Source organism: Macaca thibetana, chromosome 9, assembly GCF_024542745.1.
Source record: "Macaca thibetana thibetana isolate TM-01 chromosome 9, ASM2454274v1, whole genome shotgun sequence".
NCBI lineage: Eukaryota > Metazoa > Chordata > Mammalia > Primates > Cercopithecidae > Macaca > Macaca thibetana.
The window spans coordinates 100,810,311-100,834,470 of record NC_065586.1 but is presented as its reverse complement, the minus strand read 5'-3'; the positions used below and the strand labels follow the sequence as shown (position 1 = coordinate 100,834,470).

Sequence of the window (24,160 nt, the reverse complement as noted above, 5' to 3'; positions counted from 1 at the left end):
AACCTCTCTTCATTCTGTTTCATCTTCAGTCCTTTTTTAAGGTTGTGTTATATTGTTTTCGCTTTAAATGGAACCATCCTAATTCAGTCAAGACTAGAAAACCAAACAATAGCCTCAGGATAGACTTTGCAAAAGGAGGAGAACTGGCCCAGCTGCCAAAAGCTCAGGCAACAGGGGAGCAGCCTCTCTTCCAAACATGCCCAAGTTGGGTTCAAAATGGAGTCCACAGCCACAGCAGATAAACGTGACTTGTCACCACAAAAGGTTGGACTTCTCAGGGGTAGTTACAGCTTTCACTGCAGCCTGAACCTTGCTCAACCCACTTATTCTGTGTGTCCCAGTGACTACTGGATAGCCATGATTTGCAGAGTGCTGACAATGACACCAAAGAGGATCCAGACATGACCATTAATCTCATGCCCCAGCCATTGTGATCTGAGTGACCAGGGTCAACTGGCATTATGTAATGGGTGTTTCAAAAGCTGAATTAAAATAAGAGATGTCTCAGAGCACAAGAACTTCATATGATCTGGATGGAAGCGGAGAGAAGGCACACACTACCATTCGGTCACTGGAGAGAGAATGAAATCAAGTTAAAATTCAAGATCAAGGTCAGGACCTAGAAATACATGCAACTGAGAAAGAAACAGAAGAAAAAGAGATGAAGAGAGACAGAAAAAGACACAATGCCCTAGGCTTACAGGAGGATTTGGGAGTAACTGTTCTCTTCCTTACAAATCTTCCCCTTGGTTTACTCTCCCTCTGAGTGCAGTAGAAAGAATAAGCCCTGATTCTCAGAAGATCTGGGTTCTCCTCCAGCCTCCAGTCCTCACTAGCCCTGTGACCTATCACAAGTTAACTTGACTCTCAGAGCACCTGGAACATAGAAGGCACCCAAGAAATTCTTCTTTTATTCTCCTATTTAACATACCCCTTTATCTCATTCTCTCTCCTGCTTCTCTTGTTCTTACCCATGTTATCATCATTATTCCTTCTATATATTAGCTTTTCCTTTTTTCCATACAATTATAGAATCTCATCAAAAGTTAGACTTGAAAAAGGCTTTTATCTATAACCTGCTAAAAAGTATCCATAACCACCTATAGCAAACATGATGATTCACAGAGAAATATTGAATGTTTTCCCCTGAACTCAGGAACAAGAGAATTATGTGCACTACTACCACTTCTATTCAACATTGTGGGTAGGTCATAACCTGTGCAATAAGGCAAGAAAATGAAATACAAGATATTAAATAAAAGATATGAACACACAAAACACCTTTCTTTGTTCACAGATGACATAATGAAAATCCAAAAGAATTTAAAGATTATACTTGGAATAAAAATTAGAAAATGAAAAATTTTAAATTCCCACTTAAGGTATCACAAAGCATCAGATCCCTGGGAATTAATCTATTGAAAGATATACAAGACCTTTCAACTGAAAAGTATGAAACACTGCTGAGAGAAATTAAGGAAAAATTTAAAAGGTTCATCTTCCCCAAGCTGACTGACTGATATAATCCTACCCTAAAATCCTAGCAGGATTTTTTTGTGGAAATTGGCAAGTAATTCTAAAATGTTGATGAAAACATAAACAGTCCAAAAGAGCCAAGACAACCATGAAGAAAAAAAAGAAAAGACTGGCAAACTTAGATTACCAAATAATAAGATTCATTATAAAGCTACAGTATTAATACAGTGTGGTGTTGGTGTTAGGATAGGAAAACAGACCAATGGAAGCAAATAGAAAGTTCACAAATGGACACACAAGTAAGATATCTGGTTTGCAACAAAGACATCTTTCCAACAAATGTTGCTGGGCCATTTGGAGTTCTATATGAGAAAAGAAAATGAAATTGGCCCCCTTAGTCACATCAGACACTCAACACATAAAACAAATTCTGGAAGAATCATGAGCCTAAATGTGAACATTAAAACAATAAAACTTCTACAATAAAACATAGGAGACTATCTCCCTGACCTTGGAATAGGCAAAGATTTTGTAACTTTAAAAGAAAAAATACTCAATTGTATTTCATTAAAATTAAGGACAGACTATAAGAAGATATCTACAATAAATACATCTGACAAAGAAGTTAAGTCCAGAAAATAAGGAACTTACAAAATCTAACTTAAAAATAGACAATACAATATAAAATGGACAAAATACTTGAACAGGCATTTTACTAAAGAATATATCCAAATGGCCATTAAGCATATGAAAAATGCTCAACATCCTCAGTAATCGAATTAAAAACCACAATGAGATATATCACCATACCCAACAAGAATGACTAAAATGAAAAACGTTAAAAAAAAAAAATAGGCGTTGGCAAGGAAGTGAAATCATTAGAAATATCATCCATTGCTGGAAGGAGTAGAATCGGTACAACCACTCTGGAAAATTACTTGGTGTTGTCTACTAAAATCTACTTTATGACCCAGCTAGTCTATCCTTGGGTATATACACCAAAGAAATGAGTACGTATGTCCAAAAAATGCACAGGAATGTTCACATAGCCAAAAATTGGAAACAAGTCAGATGTCCATGAATTACAGAATAGATAGATAATTTGGATGTATTTCTATACTATGGAGAAATAAAAAGAACAACATAAAGTTATATATATCCACAGGGATAAATCTCACAGACATAATGTTAACTGAAAAAAAAATCTTAACACAAAAGAGAAGACAAAGAGTATACATACATATTAGCTATCTGTTGCTGTGTAACAAATTATTCCAAAACTGAACAGTTTAAAACAACAGATATTTATTGTCTCACAATTTTTGTGGGTCAAGAATGCAAGCACATCTTACCTGGGTCCTCCAGCTCACAATTTTTCACAAGGCATTACGAAAGATGTCAGCCAGGCTACAGTAATCTCAAGTCTCAACTGAGGGAAGATTTGCTTCCAAACTCACTCACTGTGGATGTAGGGCCAAGGGTCTTAATTTTTCATTGGTTGATGCCAATAAGGTTGCTAAAAACACAAAGGCTTTTCATCAGAGCAAATGAGGAGAGCCAGAGACTGCAAAATCAAAATGAAAGCCAAAGTCTTTTGTAACCTAATCTTAGAAGTGATAACCCATCACTTTCGCTGAATACTATTCACTGCAAGCAAGTTATTGAGTCTAGTCCACACCCCAGGGGAGGAGATTGTACAAGGATATGAATATTAGAAGGCAAAGGCTGTTAGAACCACATTAAATGGTAGTGGCCATCTACCATGCTATGTTATTCCATTTATATGATTTTCAAGAACAGGCAAAACTTAATAGAAGTAAAAACATTGATTATTCCCAGGGGGAGAGACTACTAGTCTATAGCAAACATAAAGGAGCTTTCTGGGGTGCTATAACTGTTCTATGTCCTGATCTTGTTTGGGTGGTAACATCAGTGTAATCATGTGTTGAAACTTCATTGAAATGGACACTGAAAATGTGTGCTAGCTATCTAATGTATTTCAAAGAATTATTAATTTACATTTTTGGGCACACAATGTATAAAGATGTAATTATGGCATCACCAACCAAAAGGGGTGAAGATAGAGCTGTTAAAGGAGCAGAGTTTTTTATGTTATTGAAGTTAGGCTGGTACAAATTTAAGTGAGCTGCTATAACTTTAAGATGTTCAATATAATCCCTATGGTAACCACAAAGAAACTAGCTATAGAATATATACAAAAGGAGACTGGGTGCAAGTGGCTCATGCCTGTAGTCTCAACACTATAGGAGGCCAAGGCAGGAGGACTGCTTGAGCCCAGGAATTTGAGATCAGCCTGGGCAACATAGCAAGACCCTGTCTCTACCAAAAAAAATTTTTACAGATTAGCTGGGCATGGTGGCATGCACCTGGGAGGTTGAGGCAGGAAGATCACTTGTCCCCAGGAATTCAAGGCTGCAGTGAGCTATGGTCACACCACTGCACTCCAGCTTGGGCAACAGAGTGAGACTCTGCCTCAAAAACAAATGAACAAACAACAACAGCAAAAAATACACACACACACACAGAGACAGAGAGAGAGAGAGAGAGAGAGGAAATAAGAAAGAAATTTACAGTTTTTGCTACAAAAAATATCAACTAAACACACGCAAAAGAAGATAGTAATGCAGGAAATGGGGGGCAAAAAAGCTATAAGGCACATATAGAAAACAAATATCAACATGTCAGAAGTAAGTACTTCCTTATCAGTAATTAACTACAAATGTAAATGGACTAAATTCTCCAATCAAAAGACAGAGATTAGAAGAATGGATTGTTAAAAAACATGGTCCAATTATATGCTGTCTATAAGAGACTCAGTTTACATCCAACCATGCAAACACATTGAAAGTGAAAAGATGAGAAAAAATTCCATGCAAACATTAACCAAAAGAGAACAAAGGTGACTGTACTAATATCTAACAAAACAGACTTTAAATCTAAAAAATGTTGCAAACAAGAGACAAAGAAGGACAATATACATTAATAAAAGGTTCAAAACAGCAGGAAAACATAATAATTATGAATACTTAATGACAGACCATGAAAATATATCAAGTAAAAACATTACAAAATTGAAGGGAGAAACAGCTTCATAATAACAGTTGAAGATTTTAATACTTTACTCTCAAAAAATGGATAAAACAACTAGACCAAATATAAGGAAATGAAAGAATTAATACAATAAACCACTTGGATATAAACATATACAGACCATTCTATTCAGCAACAATGAAAATGAAACAACACACTCTTAAACCACCAATGCAGCAAAGAAAAAATCAAGACAGAAATTAGAAAATACTTAGAGATGAATGAAAACAAAAACACAAAATACCAAATCTTATGGGATGCAGCAAAAGCAGTCCTAAGGGGGAAATTTATAGCTTTAAACACTTACAATTAAAAAACAAGAAAGATCTCATATCAATACCTAACTTAAGAATCTAGAAAAAGAAGAAAACTAAACCCAAAGCTAGCAGACAGGAAAAAAAAAAAGGTCAGAGCAGAGATCAGAGAATAGAAAAACACTAGAGAAAATCAATGAAACCAAAAGTTGGTTATTTGAAAAGATCAATGAGATTGACAAGCCTTTACCTCGCTAGACTAAGAAAAAAAGAAACTCAAATCACTAAAACAAAAAATGAAACTAGAAACATTACTATTGATTCTACAGAAATAAAAAGGACTATAAATGAGTACTATGAACAACTGTATGCCAACAAATTGGAAAACTTAGAAAAAATGGACAAATTCCTAGAAACACAAAACCTACCAACATTAAATGATGAAGAAGTACATAATCAGAATAGACCTATAACAGTAAGGAAATTAAGTAGCCAAAAATCTTCCAACAAATAAAAACCTTGGACCTGATGTTTTCACCAGTGAATTCTACCAAATATTTAAAGAATTATCACTAATCCTTCTTAAACTTTTCCAAAAAACTGAAGAGGAGGGGAAGCTTTTTAACTCATTTTATGAAGCCAGCATTAATTACCCTGATACCAAAGCCAGTCAAAGACACTATAAGAAAGAAAACTATAGACCACTATCCCTTATTGACACAGCTGGAAAAATCCTCAACAAAATACTAGTAAACCAAATTTGGCAGCATGTTAGCAGGATTATACACCATGACAAGTGTATTCCAGGATTATTCCTGGAATACAAGGATGGTTCAACATATGAAAATTGACCAGTATACCACATTAACAGAATGAAACAGAAAAAAACACATGATCATCTTAGTTGATGCAGAAAAAGCATTTGACAAAATCCACCACCCCTTTCATGATAAAAACACTCAACAAACTAGTAATAGAAGGAAACTACCTTAGCCAGGCATGGTGGCTCACACCTGTGATCCCAGCACTTTGGCAGCCTGAGGCAGAAAAATTGAGCTCAGGAGTTCAAGATCCTGGGCAATATAGTAAGACTTCATCTCTACCCAAAAAAAAAAAATTTAAGTTAGCCAAGCATGGTGGCAAACACCAGTAGTCCCAGATACTTGGGAGGCTGAGGTAGGAGGACTGCATGAACCTGGAAGGCCAAGGTTGCAGTGAGCTGAGATTGTGCCACTGTACTCCAGCCTGGGCAACAGAACAAGATTCTGTGGCAAAAAAAGAAGGAAGGAAGGAAGGAAGGAAGGAAGGAAGGAAGGAAGGAAGGAAGGAAGGAAGGAAGGGAGGGAGGGAGGGAGGGAGGGGGGGGAGGGAGGGAGGGAGGGAGGGAGGAAGGAAGGAAGAAAGGAAGGAAAGAAGGAAAGAAAGAAGGAAAGAAAGAAAGAAAGAGAGAGAGAGAGAAAGAAAGAAAGAAAGAAAGAAAGAAAGAAAGAAAGAAAGAAAGAAAGAAAGAAAGAAAGAAAGAAGTAAAAGAATGAAACTACCTTAACATAATGGTAGCCATATTAAAAAAAACAAAAAAACAAAAAAAACACAGTTAACATCATACTCAATCATAAAAGACTGAAAACTTTTCCTCTAGGATCAGGAACAAGTCAAGGAAGCTGGCTTTTACCAATACTGTTCAACACAGTACTGAAAGTTCTAGCCAGAGTAATTAGGCAAGAAAAAAAAAAGGCATCCAAATTGGAAAGAAAGAAGTAAAATTATCTCTGTTTACAGATGATATGATCTAGCGTGTAGAACACTCTGAAGTTTAAAAAACGATTGGAACTAATAAATTCAGCAAAGTAGCAGGATACAGACAAAAATCAGTTGCATATCTTTACATTAACAAGGAACAATCAGAAAAGAAAATTATGAAAACAATTTCATTTATAATAGCAGTAAAAATAATAGGATTATCAAAGGACAGAAAAAAGTTGTCAATGAAAATTATAAAATACTGCTGAAAGAAATTAAAGACATAAATAAATGGAAACACCCCATGTTCATGAATGAGAGACTTAATATTATCAAAATGTCAACTATCCAAAGCAATCTACAGATTCAATGTGATCTCTATCAAAATCCCAAAGACATTTTTTACAGAAATAGAAAGGCCCATCCTAAAATTCATATGGAATCTCAAGGGAGCCTGAATAGCTAAAAACGGTCCTGAAAAAGCAAAGCAAATCTAGAAGACTTATACTTCCTGAATAAAATCTTACTACAAAGCTACAGTAATCAAAACAGTATGGCACTAGCATAAAGACAGATACATAAATCAATAGAATAGAATAGAGCCCAGAAATAAACCTTCATATAAATGGTCAAATGATTTTTGACAAAGGTGCCAAGACCATTCAATGGGGAAAGGACAGTCTTTTCAATAAATGGTGCTGAGAAAACTTGATAGAAAACAATTAAATACCTAACACCATATATAAAAATTAACTCAAAGTGAATAAGAGACCTAAATGTAAGACCTAAAACTATAAAGCTGTTAGAAGAAAATTTATGGGAAAAGTTTCACTACATTGGATTTCTTAGATACAATACCAAAGGCATAGCCAACAAAAGAAAAGAGAAAAATTGGAGTTCATGAAAACTAAAAAATTTTATATATCAGAAGATGCCATCAGCAGAGTAAAAAGGCAACCTGCAGAATGGAAGAAAATATTTGCAAATCATACATCTGATAAAGGGTTGGCATGCAGAATATATAGAGAACTCCCAAAACTCGACAACAAAACAAGCAACCCAATTTCAAAAATGGGCAAAGGACTTGAACAGACATTTCTCCAAAGGAGATATACAAATGACCAATAAGCACATGAAAAGATGTTCAATATCACTAATCATTAGAGAAATAAAAATAAAAACTACAATGAGCTACTACTTCACTTCCATTCAGATGACTACTATAAAAAAAAAAACAGAAAGTGTTGGTGATGTGGAGAAATTGGAAGACTTGTGTTCTATTGGTATAGCTACTATTGAAAACAGTGCAGTGGTTCCTCAAAAAACTAAACATAGAATTACAATATAATATAGCAATTCCACTTATAGGCATTTCCCCAAAAGAAGTGTAAGCACGGTCTCAAAGAGATAATGGTATACCGTATACCCATGTTCATAGCAACATTATTCCCAATAGCTGAAATATGAAAGCAACCCAAGCGTTCATCAACAGATGAATGGATAAATAAAACACTGTAAATACATACAATGGAACATTATTCAGCTTTAAAAAGGGAAGACATTCTGACACATATTACAACATGGATGAACCTTGAGGACATCATGCTAAGTGAAATATTCCAACGGCAAATGCTGTATGATTCCACTTATTAAGGTAGCTAGAGTAGTCAACATCATAGAGACACAAAGTAGAATGGTGGTGGTCAGGGCTGGAAGTAGCATATTTAAGGGGTACAGAATTTGTTTTGCAAGATGAAAAGTGTTCTGGGGATGAATGGCAGTGACGCTCATACAACATTATTAATGTACTTAATGCTACTGAACTATACACTTTAAAATGGTTAAGATGGTAAACTTTTACATTATGTGTATTTTGACAAAATAAAAAATAATAAATGTTTTAAACCTGTGCACTCTAGTACATGTATATTATACATCAATAAACATGCTGGAGGGAAAAAGCATATAGTGGCTACTACCCTTTCCCCTTCTATACTTAAGATTTGGGGGCCCAGAAAGATGAATTGACTTCCTAAAGTCATAGAGCCACTTTTTAGTGGCAGTGCTTGTTCTTAACACTTCTCTCTGCTGAAGTGTATATGCATATCAATACAGACACACGTCCAGCTGAACTTCCCCTCTGGAAGATAACTCTTTGCTCTCAGAGGAAGGGGACTGCACCTGTTTAATTTGCTTTAACAGTCCTAGTGTCAGAATCATACTTGGGAAAATATCTCTAATATCTGACAAAGGTCTCGGGAATGAGTTCCAACTAGGAGTTATTCTTCCTAGACTCCCTTCACCTATGGTGCCTGTAAATGGTGAACAATTAAAATGCCAATTATTCTGACCCCTCTAATTCAAACTTGAGAAAGTCTAGATATGATCTGGGCTATAGTCCAAGCTTTATGTTGAGTTCAAAAAGTGTTTGCATAATTTGGGGGGAAAAATATGCAAGTGGTACATTTGGCCCACTTAATCATAGTTAACTTTGATGAGACAGACTTCATGGTAAGACATTACAAGCATATCTCACTGAATCTGAACATCAACATTATGAAGTAGGTACTAATATATACTCATGCCTGTTTTGTAAATAAAGACATTTAAATGTAGTGAATACAAGTAACTTGCCCAAGATCATACAGCTAGTAAGAGGCTAAACCAGGATCAAACTCTTGTCTCTCTCACTCCAAAGCCTATGATCTTAATTAATTCACTATTCACTCCCCATGTAACACATAAAAAAGAAAAAGAGGGAAAAAAGGCACTTAGTAGTTCTAGATGTGCCTGTCATAAATGGTTCTGATAGAATCAATAAAGCAGGTCCAGAAGGGCCTCCTTAGAAGTCAGATCAAGTTACTGTAGGTCCTGGAAAGGACAAGGTTGGATAGTAAAGGCACTTAATACAGTTTACTAATGAAGATCTGTATGTGTGCATGCATGCGTGCGCGCGTGCGCGCGCGCGCACACACACACACACACACAGCTGTTGCAATAAAGTCTAATTACAGACCTCCAACCAGTAAGGTACTCAGCTGAGTCAGGCAGCCCAGACACTGGAGACCAAATTGAGACCAACTTGCCCAATTTAAATCCTAGGAGTGCAATGAAGGGGCCTTGAACTCAAGTGGCAAACACTCCTGAAACTCAGATGAATCAAGGAAAGCTCAGCAAGGTGACACAAATGGAAAGTATGAGGCTTCCTTACGTCCATCTATTGCCAGATGGGGCACCAGGACAGCAGCTCCCAGAGGAGGTCCATGGCAAAGCACCCCCAGCTCTTAGAACCCTGTGAAGCACTAAGCTAACTGACACCATCCTACAGACTAGGACCAGTTGTATTAAGAGAAAAGGTGGCTAGATCACATGAATACAACCTGAAATCACAATCAGAATGAACCCATGCAAACAACAATGGCAAACAAGCTGAAGAACTACACAGGAGTGGCCACTTACTCTGGGGTTTTGTTTCCTTTTAATGCTCACTTGTTACTTGTTTATTCACTTATCAGCCAGCGTTTGACAAGAAAAATCTACCAGACAATATTTTTTAACTGTGAAAAATGTAGTCATTATTTTTTTTCTTTAAAAAGGGACATTGCTCATTTATTTCTGTAGCAGACCATAGAAGCAGACCTAGATCAGGCTAGAGCCTGATCCTTGGGTAAACCAAGATACAAAACAGGGGAATGGTTTTCTCTCTCTTGAGGAGCTTATAGTCTAGAGAAAGAGAAGATTAGAGATCAGTAGGAAGAAACAGGATCAAGGGAGGAGGGCAGGCAGGAAGATCTCAGGAGAAGGGAGAAGACAAATGGAGAAGCAGGGAGATGAGGCACAGGCAGAGAAAAACAGCTGAGGAGAAGGGTCTTGGCTGTGGGGCTCAGCAGGTGAGCTCGGGAAAGTCAGTACATATGTGAGCACAGTGCCTCGCATGTCTAAGCCCACACTGACTAGGTTCAGAGTCTTGTCCCAAATTTACTAACACACAAACATAAGTAGTTCCCATGCACACTCCAGTAGCTCCTCACTGAAAGCATCATGTCTGTTCTCTTCACGATACCTACCACAATTTTAACTATGTATATGTTATTAACTTGATAATTGCCTCCAACACTTTCTCTCTCTCTCTCTCTCTCTCTCTCTCTCTCTCTCTCTCAACTCTAAGCTGCATGAGAACACAGTTTACATCTTATGCCCCTAATAATTTTCAGCTCTGCCATTTTCTAGCTGTGTTACCTTAGGAAGGTTATTTAACCTCTCTGATCCAATAGTCCAAAGAGACTTTGTGAGGATCAAATAAGAAATACATATAAAATACAGGATAGACCAGCCTGAGAAACACAGTGAGACCCCATCTCTATAAAAAATTAAAAAAATTGGTTGGGTATGGAGGCATGCACCTACAGTCCCAGCTACTTGGAAAACTGAGGCAGGAGGATCACTTGAGCCCAGGAGTTTGAGGTTACAGTGAGCTATGATCACATCACTGCACTCCAGTCTGGGCAACAGAGCAAGGCCCTGTCTCTAAAATTAAACAAAATACAGGATAGCTCTCATTAACATTATTCCATTTCCCTGAAGAAATACTGCACAGGAACAAAAGGTCCCACGTCTACATTCCACAAGAGCTCTTCCTCCTTATGCTAGATGAGGTTTATTCCTGTGGCCCATGGTTAGATTCTCCATTCAAGGATCTGGACAGAAAAATCCTATTTCTGTGACTGCATCCTATTTTATTGGCATTTCATCCCTCCAGGCAGTTTCAATCCTCTCCCCTATCCTCTTCTCCTCCTCCTGCCTGATGCTATGATGCCACAATCCAGTCTCTGTGACTTGGAGGAAATGTTTCCATGGTGATGAGCAGTGATGTCATAAAGGGGGGATTGTTACAGGGTTGAATAAAATCTGGCACTAGATGCACCCTGCCTCCTTATATAAGAGGGGGCGGGAGACAAGCCCTATCAGCACATCCCAGAAAATGGGAAACCGAATCACCCAGGGGATGGCAAGGAACGACAGGAGAGAAAGTTCCAGTTCTGTCCACCATGCACTACGAGCCCCATTCTGGAAAAGAACAGATTTAATAGACCTCACCAAGATGAGAATTGTTTTTCGTCAAAGGAAATCAAAGGAACAAACAAGAGGCAGTGACCACTGGAGACTTCACCTTTTGGTCTAGGAAAACCCAAGGAGACAGTGTCTACATCCATCAAAGCCCAATGTATCAAATATTTATTGAATAAGAACCCACAGACTCTTTCTTACCAGAGCCTTAGATTGCCATGTGTGTCTGTGTGATTGCTCCAAAGACAGACTATTGTGATTTTGGCCCCATATGCATTTTAGAGTAACAAGTCTTACTAGAAAAATAACAGCCAGCCCCAGCTTAATTCCTAGAGAAACTCAAACCACCTTGTTAAGAACATTGCCAGAGGAGATTTTATACTAAGGAGCACCGCACAATGCTGTTTGCCATCTCTGGGCCCTCTTAAAGCAAGTCCAGCCTCGGAAAAGGAATGCCTGCCACCAGGGAAACGTGGCTGCACTGCTGGAGGAAGAACTTGATCATGATGGGCAATGTTTGGAAGTAAGGAAGCATCTGCTGCCTTGGAAAGGCTTGGTCAGGGCAATCATTGTCACAGGCCACTTTTTTTCTCTATCTCTTGGAATTTCAGAGTGACTTAATGATTGCTACAATTGTGAGTGCCACGGAATAGATCCTGTTCCATAGAAGATCTCCCCTGGTCCTACAGGAGGCTCTGGGAGCCAGTGCTTTAGAGAATGCATAGTCCCTTATTCTTTCTCTGGGCAGCTGGTTTTCCTGAAGGCTCTGCTCCCAGTGAGCACAGTCCACAGGAGTAGCTAAATGTGTGCAGTACGTGTGTACTTTTATGGCCTTCATCATTATTTATGAACTAACTTCAAAGGGAAGTCATTTCCATCCAGGAAACCTGACATATGCTTTTTCACATCAACACATGCATAGAGATAACTGTGCTTTCTTATTATTCCAGAGAGCAAGAGGCAGTGTCTTCCAGAAGTCGGTGTGGGCAGCACCAAACCATCCACCACGTATCAGAGAAAAGCCAGACGGCTGGAAGGCTCTATTCCCAGGCCATGCTCCAGTCCCCAAACATGCCACCATCTCTCATGCCTCCTTACTGGGCCCAAGCTGTCCCCTTGACCAGGAATGTTCACCCACCCCCATCCCATCCCCATAGCCCCTTCACTGTAAGATCTGGGCCCAGCAAATGGCCCAGCTCCTCTTCTCTGAATGTTTCTTTAATGTCTCTGAGAAGGAGTTCCTTCCTCCTTTACTGTCCATCTCTTCCACCACATGAGGCGTTGGGGGAAGCTCTTTGAAGACACGGGACCCTTCCTCATTCATATTTGAATACTGGGCCCAAGTACATGCCCCTAGCATCTGCAACACACACATGCCAAGGTGAATGAGGAGATAGATGCCAAGATCCTTGAGTGCTGCAAATCTTCACTGTCAACTTCAACTACTCCAAAATAAAGTCAAATTTTTAAAAGTAAGTTTTGGTGACTCAAGTGACTAATTTTATGGACAAGGACCCCTTAATGAAATCTAAGAGGAGGAATATGGTGACATGAGCAGGACGGGGCTATGAGACACTGAGCAAACTGTTTATCCTCCCTAAGCTTCGATTTTCTCATCTGCAAAAATGAAGAATGGTGGAAGTTTGAGCTCAAAGTCCATCTCTAACATTCTAACTCAGTGGAGCAGCCTGTGGCATTTTCACATCCTTAAACAGAAACGTGTTACACTTCAAGGATGATTCCTGAAGGCATTTTGCTGCCCTCCTGGATTGATATTTCCTTTCATTTTCACCTTAAGCCCCACTCCTGTTTATTGCTCACAATGCACTCCAGGTTGGGGATGGCTGACAATTCCCCCATGAAGGACACTGTAAAGACAGATGGAACTGCTGCCTAGTCAAGCTACACTTAATGCAACGTCACCCCAAGACAGACTGCATCCTCTTCCCCAAGGCGTCTGAGCCTACCCTTAGCCAGCCCTCATCCCACCTCCCCCAACAGCCAGCAGAGCTCTTCCCAAGTCATGCCTGAGCCCAGATAACTTCATTATTTTACAAAGGCATCTCTGTGTGCCCGTATATCCTGTTATTCTCCTTGTCCATGACAAATGCTTGGCATAAAAGTTACCTTTGGAAATGTGTTAAAGCAGGCAGCATGCACATTCAGAGAGGCCAGGGGAAGGCGAGAAGGCTGGGGGATGATGGAGATGTTCTTCTTTACTGTGCATCAGAAAAATAAAAGAAGAAAGAGGAGTGGGGGCTGCCAGGGTGAAGGAAAAAGCTCCTGGTTCATTCAGCAGCAGCATGGATGTGTTCAAAGTGTGTCCTAGTTGCTCAGCAACCAAGAAAAAGCACTTTAGAGAGCAAGAGGCTAATTGGATAAATGAATTAATTAGACATTTCTGAAGTCATTGCCGTAAATGACAACAGGCTTGTGTGGTCAGTATTTTGCTAGTGAAAATGTCTTCCTATCCCTACCTGAGCTTTGATCCAGAAAATGTGGGGAGCTGGGGAGCAAGGGAGCCACATAACAACATATCAGAGATGCTATGCAGAGAGAGGAAAGCAGTGGAGGAAGCCCTGCCTAGGAGGAGAAGTTGAACTAAATGGCCTTCGAAGTCTCTTTCAACTTTTAATATTTGATCAGTTTTGCACTGCAGGGTAGGGAGGACAAGAAAAGGAGTAAATCCCCACTCTGCCAGCCTGAAGGCAACTTAATAACCTGCTTTCCCACACCATCCTATGGGGTTTCCCTCTGCTGTATTTAAAGCAAGCAAGTGCCCATGAAAGGCGATAGACAGCAGTTGTTAGGGAGTTTGTGTGGTGTTGGTGGTTGCTTTTTTCCCTTGCTCTGCTTTGCTTCTCCCTGTTGGCTTCCTTTAATTACAACAGAACCCCACTGGCTGCTCTAATGATGGAGAGGACTCCACTGTGCCAGGAGGGAGCGGGCAAGAGGTGGGAAGGGAACAGGCAGAGTGAAAGGAAGGCAGCTGGCAGCTCCCAAAGCTGGAACGAGAGACAGCAGTGTGGGCTTCTGCTGCTCCTTCCACTAACAAGTTGCTGAGTGACTCCAGGCAAAAACTCAGCCTCTCTGAGCCTTTCTTTTTCCTCCCATGAAGTAGGGAGAATGGATTTTGTGGTGTTTTGAGGACAATTGACGCCATTGCTAATTACATGTTTCCCTTGCTCAAAATTACTAAGCGTTCCCAGTGCCTACAAAAATAACGTGCAAGTTTGCCTCCGTGATCTGGTCCTATCACTTCTTGCCTCTCCTGGTTCCCCAAAACACCCTATTACTTCTCACCTCCAAGGCTTTACTCATCTTGCTCTTTGCCTGCAAACACCAGCACTTAAGAACAAATATTCAATGAGGCTTCTAGAAAAGAACGTGCCAGTTTAACTGAAAAAAGGCCCAGGAGTTGAAAACCCATCTTAGCCCTCATGAGGTCAGCAGTTCAACCTTGTATTGCTGAGGCCTTGCTTCCCTTGCTGGTATGAATTGGAGAAGTGGGCTCTATAATTCATCAAGGGAGGAGCTCTCAAGTCAGATGGTCCATGTGGGGCTTGCAGTTCTGTCACTCACCAGCTTTGTGACCTGGGCCAGGTATTGAGCTCCACCATGCTTTTATTTACTCATCTTTACAATGTGGCTCATAATAGTAGAAACTTCATCGAGTCACCATGAAGATTAAACAAGATGCTGAATGCAAAGGTTACAGCTCAGTGTTTGGCACACGGTAAGTGTACCCTAATTGTCTATTATTTTTGTAAAATTATATGATTTTAAAATGAAATAAAAGCTGATATCTTCACCTTCTCCCACCCATTTGCTCTGATTCTCGCAGCCTATCTGCACTCACAAACTCTGTAATATCCTGATTTTGACATCAATAATACAGCAGACTCAACTACCCTACATTTGTATTTTCCTCTACTTCATTACCCACTCTGAAGCTTATTAGCAGTGTGAGCTTGGTAATCTAACTTCTCTTCATCAGTTTTCTCATCTATTAAAGAGAGATAATAATAACCTCCAACTCACAAAGTTATGGTGGGAAAATGAGATGACACAAAGCACCCAAGACTGGCACCCGGCACATAGCAGACCTTCAGTAAATGCTAGATCCCATCCCCAGAGGCTTCACTTTTGATTCCAATATTGATTTGGATTTCCATCCTTCCACCTACACATACTTCTCTTAGATTTCAAGTTCCCAGAAGACCAAGATCAAGTCTGAACTGTTTCTTGTGTATCATCAATCACAGTACTGAAGTGCAATTAGGAATCTGTTCAAGATATTTAAAAAACTATTTATTGCAGGATGATATCTATCTATCTATCTATCTATCTATCTATTCCCAAATCATACTACCTTAAATAACAATGATATTAATAAATATATAGGCAATAACAACTCAACTATGAAGTGTGTTTGATCTCAGCTATGTACAAGCAAGTCTCCTCTTAAAAAGGCTTAGCCAAGACTAAGTCACAATGTCAAGACTGCACTGAACAAGGACAGCTCGCCTGTTGAGGTATGTCACTGATGGCTAGGATGCCCATGATAGTCAAGGAGCAGGTAATTTGGCATTACCCATCCCTGCTTCAAGAGAGCAAGTTAGGGTGGTGGAGCAAGACACGTATCTTTCTCTGGGTGACAGCAGGTATGATTATCTTTATAAATAAATAACATAGCTGTCAAGGGGGAGATGAAAAGTACTCCCCTATTTCTTATCCCTGAATATTACAAGACTCGTCCTCATTCTCAACTCCATGGGCCCCTGTTCTGGGAAGAAAGAAGAGAAAATGGTAAGAGATGGGACAGGAGAAGGCAGAAGAGGGGAATAAACTGGAAACCCCGTATTTGCTCAGATGCTGAAGAATAGAATTTAACTGTGTGAAGAAGAGAGCAAGAGGAAGTTGTTGTTTAAGTGGTTCTAGAGTTTCTCTTTGGACAACGAAAAGGTTTTAGAAACATAGTGGTAATAGTTGCATAACAATGTGAATGTAATTAATGCACTGAGTTGTAGCAGTAAAAATGATTCAAATGGCAAATTTTATGTCATATGTATTTTAAATAAATTTTAAAAATTGAAGAGGAAGAAAAGGTACAGAGCAAAGCTCTCCCCAATTGCCCCTCCGCTTAAATCAAGAAAAATTCATCATTGTAAGTACTTGACCAACACAGAGAGAAGAGCCAGTCTTTGGCCAGAGCCCATGGCTCTCCTCTCATGGGAGTCTTTTGAGGCTCAGCCATGCGTCAGACAGGAAATAGGCGTCTCTGGACCAGAAAGATGTCTGGACTGGCCTATCTCTCCCTGATGCCAGCCCTAAGAATTGGAAAAATTAGGCAAATAGTGCAGGCTCTGATTTCAAGAGTCACCATCCCTAAAACGCCTTTCCAAACCATCCCCAACTCATTCACCATTAGGATATCAAATTTAAAATGTGAAAGGCTCAGAAAAAAAAAAAAGTGAAGATGTAAAGGACCAGTATTACACCATTTCCCCTAGATCAGAAAGACCTAGGAAAGTGGAGGGTGCTGGGTAGAGGGGAGGGGGAGGGGAGGGCCACAGGAGCTCACTTCCCCCCATCCCTTGCTCTTATTTTATTTCAGGTAAAGGCTGACCCAGCCGCCATACCTGAGAAGGGACTCAGACTCTGGGGTGTTTTCTATTTTCTTCTGTGCCTGGAAGTTCCTCCTCTACCTAAATGTTAACCTATAGGTGGTCTTGCTTTATTTGCTATAAGTTCACTAGAAGCAGTAGGTCCTACCCAGCTCACAGATAGGCAGGATGGACAGTTAGGAGCAGGATAATAAACTCTCAGGTAAAAAACTAAAGCCCACTTTTCAGGAAGCCACCTTAGTAACTTAAAATAAGAAGCAGAGCCACCTAAGACACAGCAACGTGCAGCTATAGATGCAGGTGCTTTGATTTGTCTCATTTTTGGAGTCACCTGCCATTCTTTGAAGATGCACATCTCCACCCTCCTATCATCCTCAGCTCCTTTAAAGGAAATTTAAATCAGGCAGGAACTGCTTCGTTCTGAGAAAAAAGAGAAACGAAGGGCTATTGCTAAATCCCAGCTCATCCTCGGGCCAGTGCAGGAGCATCCCCCACTGTGCAGGCATCTTTGCAGGGGCCTTTCGGAGAGTCCTCCCTCCTCCATCCTGGGGAAGGGAACCAGCAATGTTGGAGGGTGCAGCTTCCTCTCCTCTTAAAAAACACACACCCTCACAGGCGGGTGAAAGAATGGCTGGCAGAAGGCAGACCAACTGTGAGGGAGATCAAGCTAATCTCCAGGACGTCTTACCTAACAATAATCATTTCCTACTCATTTTAGAGTATCTTCTACCACAGGGCAGGCACCTTGGCAAGCACTTTAAACTCACTAAACCCTCACAAAGACCAGGCAAAATGGGATTATATCCTGATTTTATAAAGGAGAGAAACAGGTCTCAGAAAAGTAACTTGCCCAAGTCACAGCTACCTAGTCAAGGGTGGAGCTAAGATTCAAGGTCAAGTCCTTGCAACTCAAGCATTACTCTTCTACCTAAAGGGATCCCAAACCTGATGTCTCCCCACTAGTCATCTAATTTATTCTTCCCAAGGCTACATTCTGGGAGGAAATTCTCTGGACTGAAAACTTAATGGAATACTAATGGGCATCCGAGTGTCACAGAAAGAGCACTGGACTAAAAGTCAGAGAACTGGACATTGGCGCGGGCGTTTCTACTATCTGGGTGAATTCGGGCACTGTACAATCTCTCTTGCCCACATTTTCTATGTCAGAAAAAAGATGTAGTTAAGTCATTATGTGTTCTTTCCAGCTCTAAATATTGTCTCTGAATTATTTATATTTTAAGGGGACCTTAGAGGGAACAATGTTCAACATGAAGAATGGTCCTCTAATTGTGAAGATTCTGGAAAGGAAAAAATAAAATCAAGCAAAAAGTCCTCCTTGCTCCCCCTCAAAATCACAACATGTGTATAAGCAACTTCTTCTACAGTTTAATTACAATGATATTCCCTTTAAAATATCTGTACATTTATAGTTTATAATGCCCTTTCAAATACATTATTTCATTTTGATCCTTGCAACTATTACACAGATGAGGAAACTTGAGTCTCAGATGTGGACTTACACCATTTCATAAAACTAGCAGATATTCATATGAAGGCTAGTACTACAATTTCAGTTTAGCCACAACCAAAAAAATAAAAGCGCTTATGTATAACCCTGCACTCCATCCAGAGTCCTATTGCAGCATGAGCCCATTCAGGTAACAACTGTAAGCTATCACCATTATCACCATCACCATCACCATCACCATCATCATCATCATCATCCACAATAATTTCATTTGAGCACATAATAGACACTAAGTAATCACTGTCAAAGTAATTAAGAAAGGGGACTTGAGACCAGGTGCTGTGGCTCACACCTGTAATCCCACCACTTTGGGAGGCCAAGGTCAGTGGATCACCTGAAGTCAGGAGTTCGAGACCACCCTGGCCAACATGATGAAATACTGTTTATACTAAAAATACAAAATACAAAGTGAGCCAAGATCATGCCATTGTATACTCCAGCCTGAGCAACAAGAGCAAACTCCATCTCAAAAAAAAAGGAGACTCGTGCTGCTTCATCACATATGAAACACCTACCAACTTAATCTACAGGTAGGACCAGCTCTGCTTAGAAGCATGCAGACATAATACTCATGTGCATACATGTGACCTCTCTGCTATTTTTCTCTCCTCATCTCAGCTCCTGAAAAAAACACACAGATGAGCCCTTTCTCCTCAGACATGATTCTTTCAGCATCCCTCAATCTGCCACTGCAAACAAGCTTGGAAGAAGTATATATTCAGTTAGCACATGACAACAGTGTTTCATACAATATAATTAACACTGCCCCACCCCATTTCTTTAAAAATTAGTAAGTGCGTAAGAAAGAAAACACAAAACAAAACCAGAAGGGAGAAAGGCAATTTTAAAATGAATTTGACTGCAGAAGCTTATGTTCCTGTAGGCATAGTGGATATTAATAATTCAACAAAATATTACAGTAATTACTATACTTTGCAAAATCACAACAGTGCACTTTAGCACAACTCCTACCAATCTCCCTGCAACTTCCATTAATAAATAAAATACAATTCCCTACATTAAATTTGTTGTTTAAAAGCTAAATATTTTATCAGAACTAATATATTTTAAATAATCAGTCAAAACCAGGAAAATAACTGGTCCTGTATTTCTCACCCCTTCAAGTGAAATTCCATCTTCACAGTTAGAGCTAAAATTGATTTCAACTCCAACAAGAATACACTAAATGTTAGGGTCTGAAGGCCCCTATTGAGGGAACTGAGGATTACTCATCTCTCAGGCTCTGCTGGAATCTGATTAGCCTGCCAGAAGGAGAATAAGAAGGAAAAAGAGTACACAATTAATTCTTTTGGACTATAAATCTGGCCTACCTCATTCAGCTCCAGAAAAAGAAACCATGAATTGTAAAGAGAGGCAAGGGGCAGGCAACCACCAAAAAAACACTGCTAAGTCCGTCCCTGAGCATGTATGTAGGAGGCTAATGATCTCAAAATATAGGTGAACCTCACTTTACACTGTAATTATGTTCCCACAAATTTGCTACATCCAACCTCTCAAGTTCTATTGATTTTACCTGCTGCAAAAATGCTGCAAAATAAACCACCTAAATCTCAATCACTTATTCTCACAACAATCAATCACTTATTCTCAGAAATATTCAGGGCATCTGGGGGTTGGCTGATCATAACTGGGCTCAGCTAGGCGGTTCTACTGGTCCTGGCTGGGCTGGGCTGATGTAGCCTGGGCTTGGCTGGGAATAGCTGTGTACTAGTTGTCTCTCATCCTCCTCCTGAGACCAATAGGCCATGTTTTTCTCATGGCCACCCCAAAGGCACAAGACAACAGGTAGAAACACACATGCTTCTTGATAACTCAGCTTGAAACCTGCACACTATCACTTCCACCTCTCTATTGGCCAAAGCAAGTCACAAGGTCAAACCAAAAGTTAGAAGATGGGGAAAAAGATCCCACTCACAGAGAGAGGACACTGCAAAGGTCCCATACAAAGGAAGTTATAAAGAGAAGTGAAGAATTGGAGCTAACGACACAATCAACTACATTGGCCAAATATTTCTTCAGTAGACTCCTTCTTACCTACCCCCAGTGCCACCATCCAAGCCATCACCCTCTTCAGCTACATCCTCTTAGCATTCATCCTTTTTTTCCTCTAACCCACAGGGTGATGAGAGTGGTTTTTAGATGTACATTTAATTTTATCACTCTCTTACTATAAACCTTTTCATGGCTTACCTCTTTGCTTTTTTTCTTTTTCTTCTTCGACAAGGTCTCACTCTGTCATCCAGGTTAGAATGCAGTGGCATGATCACAGTTCACTGCAGCCTCAACCTCCTGGGCTCAAGTGATCCTCCTACCTCAGCCTTAGCCTCAGCCACCTGAGTAGCTGGGACCACAAGCACATGCCACTATGCCCAGCTAATTGTGTGTGTGTGTGTATTTTTTGTAGGGACAGAGTTTCTCCATGTTGCCTCTCAAACTCCTGGGCTCAGGGGATGTGCCCTCCTCAGTCTCCTAAAGTACTAGAATTACAGGCACGAGCCACCATGCCAGGCCATCCCTTTGCTATTAGAATAAAGAACTAAACCCTTGCTTAGTCCTGCCCATGCCTGCCTGTCTAGCTCCATCTCATCTCTCACCTTCCCCAAGTCCCTCTGCTCCAGCCACGCTGTCCTTCCTTTCCCCTTCAAATACCTTGCTCCTTCCTGCCTCCCTCTCCTCTGCACCTAATCCACCCTGTACATCTTTGCAATCTCAACTCATCTGCTTCTCCCTCTCTGCCCTTCCTAGGTTAAATGTCCCTAGTGTTAACATGTACCTCTCAACCAGAGAACTGCTCACCATTACAGACTCAGAATCCAACAGCACCTGGCACATAAAGGGGATGCCACAAATATGTATTGAATATTGATGTGTTAGTCCATTCTCACATTGCTATAAAGAAATATCTAAGACTGTGTATTTTATATTTAATAAAAGAAGTTTAATTGGCTCATGGTTCTGCAGGCTGTACAGGAAACATATTAGCTTATGCTTCTGGGGAGACCTCAAGAAACTTCCAATCATAGCAGAAGGCAAAGGGGGAACAGATGTCTTACATGGCAGAAGCAGGAGCAAGGCAGGGTGGGGGCAGCAGGCACTGCACACTTTTAACCAACCAGATCTTACGAGAACTCACTCACTGTCACAAGGATAGTACCAAGAGGATGGTGCTAAACCAATCACTCATGAGAAATCTGTCTCCGTGATCCAATCACCTCCCACTATGCCCCACCTCCAACAATGCGGATTACAGTGTAACATGAGATTTGCACAAGAACACAGTTCCAAACCGTATCAATTGGCTATAGCTGTGGTTTTAAAAAATGACTTTAAATTTTTTTAAATAAAAAGTAACTAAGGATGATAGCCTCCAGCTCCATCCATGTTCCTGCAAAAGACAAGATCTCATTTGTCTTTATGGCTGCATAGTATTCCATGGTGTATATGTACCATATTTTACAGAAATAAAATACCACATGTCCTCACTTATAAGTGGGAGCTAAATGATGAGAACTCATGAACACAAAGGGAGGAACAACAGACACTGGGGGCTATTTGAGAGTGGAGGATGGGAGAAGCAAGAGGAACAGAAAAAATAACTATTGAGTACTAGGTTTAAATACCTGGATGACAAAATAATCTGTACAACAAGCGCCCATGAAATGAGTTTACCTATACAACAAACCTTCACATGTACCCCCGAAGCTAAAATTGAATAAATAAAACAACTCCTTTTTTTTTTTTTTTTTTTTTTTTTTTTTTGAGACGGAGTTCTGTTACCCAAGCTGGAGTGCAGTGGTGCGATCTCTGCTCACTGGAAACCCCGCCTCCCCAGTTCAAGTGATTCTCCTGCCTCAGCCTCCCAAGTAGCTGGGACTACAGGTGTATGCCACCACACCTGGCTAATTTTTGAATTTTTACTAAAGACAAAGTTTCACCATGTTGGCCAGGCTGGTGTCAAACTACCGACTTCAGGTGATCTACCCGCCTCAGCCTCCCAAAGTGCTGGGATTACAGGCATAAGCCACCACACCCTGCCTAAAACTACTTCTTTTGGTTGAGTTTTACACTGAAGGTATTTGGATAATGAGTGTCAACAGCAAATGGCCCTGCAGAGTGTATAATCCCCCACCTTATACTACCGATTTTGCATAAATCCAGTTTTAATGCATCGGGCTTCCTCAAGGGTTGCACATCACTAATTTGAACAAAGTCACAGGTATCTTATGTTATGTAACTCCTTTTCCCACCTTCATCAGTCCATGAGTAGAAGGGGAGACACATATAATGCCAAAATAGCACATGATACAAAATCATCAAATAACCTAAGTACTTCCCAAATCCAAGAAAAACTTTCTTTGACCCTAGATTTCTCTATCCAGATGAACCACCAAGCCAATGTGAGAGCAAAACAAAATTTTAGACATGCCAAGAATCTTTTTTAAAAGTGGATATCCTGATCATCAGAGAAATGCAAATCAAAACTACAATAACATATCACTTCACCCCAGTTAAAATGGCTTATATCCAAAAGACAGGCAATAACAAATGCTGGTGAGGACACGCAGAACACTTGTACACTGTTGGTGGGAATGTAAATTAGTACAACTAGTATGGAGAACAGTTTGGAGGTTCCTCAAAAAACTAAAAATAGAGCTATCATAAAATCCAGCAATCCCACTGCTGGGTATACAGTCAAAAGAAAGGAAATCAATATATCAAAGAAATATCTGCACTCCCATGTTTGTTGCAGCACTATTCACAATAGCCAAGATTTGGAAGCAACCTAACTGTCTATCAACAGATGAATGGATAAAGAAAATGTGGTACATATACATAGTGGAGTACTATTCAGCCATAAAAACAAATGAAATTCAGTCATTTGCAACAACATGGATGGAAGTAGAGGTCATTATGTTAAGTGAAATAAGCCAGGCACCAAAAGACACACATGGCATGTTCTCACTTATTTGTGGGGTCTAAAAATGAAAACAACTGAACCCATGGACATAGAGTAGACGAATGATTACCAGAGGCAGGGAAGGGTAGTGGGGGAGAGGGGGAGGTGGGGATTATTAATGGGAATAAAAAATAAAACGAATGAATAAGGCCTAGTATTTGATAGCACAAAAGGGTGACTACAGTCAATAATAATTTAATTGTACATTTTAAAATAACTAAAAGAGTATAATCTGGATGATTTCTAACACAAATGATAAGTGCTTGAATGAACAGATATCCCATTTTCCATGATGTGATTATTATGCAATGCATATCTGTATCAAAACATCTCATGTACCCCATCAGTATACATGCCTACTATGTACCCACAAAACATT

General features: G+C 39.9%; 1 protein-coding gene and 2 long non-coding RNA genes across 3 annotated transcripts in view; 2 read left to right on the top strand and 1 right to left on the bottom strand.

The window, feature by feature from the left end:
- The window catches only part of SORCS3 (sortilin related VPS10 domain containing receptor 3), a 612,976-nt gene that overhangs the window by 575,818 nt on the left and 12,998 nt on the right, over positions 1 to 24,160 (bottom strand). The gene's annotated exons all lie outside the window — the stretch shown is intronic.
- LOC126963056 (uncharacterized) lies at positions 10,492 to 13,124 on the top strand. Its single transcript, XR_007728907.1, has 2 exons — positions 10,492 to 12,283; positions 12,599 to 13,124. It is a non-coding gene; the product is annotated as an uncharacterized LOC126963056 (long non-coding RNA).
- LOC126963057 (uncharacterized) lies at positions 14,851 to 18,578 on the top strand. The gene is made up of 3 exons (XR_007728908.1): positions 14,851 to 15,384; positions 16,053 to 16,183; positions 18,517 to 18,578. It is a non-coding gene; the product is annotated as an uncharacterized LOC126963057 (long non-coding RNA).